Here is a 1,593-nt window from a genome sequence, read left to right as displayed (position 1 = left end):
TCCCCAAACATGATCCCCAAGGTATCCTGAGTATGCGCAACAGATGGACTAATGGATCCCAGTTGGATTGATTGAGGACCAATTAGAGGCAACATGAAAACGTCTGAACATCCTGACGCGGACATCCTGAGGTCGTACTCAGGACATCTTTGCATTGTCTGGGAAGTTACCTTGTTTTATAACGCCCGCGATGATAGTGGAAATGATGAAAAAAATTAAGATTAAGCTGCTAATATCTCTTTTACAAGAACCTAATTAAGAGCTGCTTATATGCATCTCAGCCAAGGACATCATTGGCTTCCTCTTGGACTTTCCATTTGGATCGCCCAATTGGAATCGATTACAGCTGGAATCGATTGGAGCTTCCAACTGGAACCCAGGATAGCAACTGGAAGCTCCGTTGCTTCCAGTTGGGAGATCAGCTTCAAATTTCCTTCCTGGGATCCAAATGGTTCCCACTGGGCGATCCGGTTAGGAGTGCCGAAACCAATTCGAACCTCAGGAACCACACAGTTGGGTGACACAGTTGGAATAGCAGAACCATTGGAACTCCTAACTGGAACTAGGGAAACCAAATGGACAACCAAATTAGATTCACGAGCTGACCTGTTCAGTCCAACTGGAACCAATTGGAATGTACACTTGGACCTTTTGTTTTCTATTTTTTTTACGAGGATATAGCCACGCCTACGGCCGTTTCATACACCTGGAGAGGCGAAATTCTTAGCGCTGTAGAGCCGAGTGCGATTCATCATTAATTCCGCATCTCAGAATGGTATTACATAGCGATCCATGGCCCACTACAGTTTGCTTATCAGGGAACGCCTAACTGCTGTAACTAAGAAGTTCATTCGAGAATTTTGTCAGTGATCCTAACGGACACATCCGACTCGTTTCTAGATTGCAAACGGGGAAGCTCACGGAAAGAAAAATAACGGTTTCTTTGAGTGCTACACCCCCATTTGAACGGGGTATAATGCATTTAAAAGTGCGAACAAAAAAGTCTGGGAACTGTTAGAAGAATAATTCAAAAGGACACCAACCTTTCATTGAAAGGTACGTGTTCATGAAGAGGGGAATTTCAAGAAGTTGAACTTGTCGTTTTCACGCCTTCACAAATCTCTATTCGCGACGAAAACAGGCAACTCACGCAATCGAGACAACTGACAGCTTTTAGACGTGCACAAGTACAGCGTTTAAATGAAAATCCCTTCTTGCCAACATCATTATTGTAATTTATTCTGTGTTCATATCTCCTATGTGGAAGAAAACGAACTTCATAGCTGTTTTCTTTCCGCCCTTCAGACACTGCATAATTATGAAGCAGTACCCTGTCCTGAACAAAGAGCAACTTGTTTAGAAAACTCGTGCGTAGATACTGGATTTCCAGCTACCGCTAATCAGAACCATCAGAGTAGCTTTGCTACAGAAGCGCACAGAGCAAACGCGCACTGAATAAAGATCAGTCCGCGTACTTCACGATTTCAAATCGACAATCTTCGCGCGCCTTGACGTCAGTGCGAACCAAAGCGCAAACATTTCCCGCGGACTGCGCGCAGTACTGTAGCGATCTATGCGCAGTACCTTGGGTGC

This window comes from Amblyomma mixtum, chromosome 4 (assembly GCF_055824585.1).
Source record: "Amblyomma mixtum isolate Tamu chromosome 4, ASM5582458v1, whole genome shotgun sequence".
NCBI classification, from domain to species: domain Eukaryota; kingdom Metazoa; phylum Arthropoda; class Arachnida; order Ixodida; family Ixodidae; genus Amblyomma; species Amblyomma mixtum.
The sequence above is the reverse complement of the archived record's forward strand: the minus strand, read 5'-3'. Positions refer to the sequence as shown.